Source organism: Penaeus monodon, chromosome 21, assembly GCF_015228065.2.
Source record: "Penaeus monodon isolate SGIC_2016 chromosome 21, NSTDA_Pmon_1, whole genome shotgun sequence".
Classification (NCBI taxonomy): Eukaryota; Metazoa; Arthropoda; class Malacostraca; order Decapoda; family Penaeidae; genus Penaeus; species Penaeus monodon.
In genome coordinates, this window is record NC_051406.1 from 14,811,668 (window position 1) to 14,811,926 (window position 259).

A 259-nucleotide genomic window follows, 5' to 3' on the forward strand; every position below is an offset into this window, starting at 1 on the left:
TTAGGAGAATATTATTAGCATCTTATTTCCAAGTGAAATTATGTAATTATATTATTCGATGCCAAGATAATAGCCTGGAACCCTAAGGAATTTTTAAAATAGTATCTTTGCCTCCCTTCCTCTCCCCTTAACTGAACGCTCTCTCTTTGTTTCTCCGTCACCTTTTCCCTTCATCTCCCACTCCACCCTCGCTTACTTTTTCTTTGCGCCATTTTTATCTTATTTCATTATCTAATCCCCTGCAGAAGGGTTTCTGTGT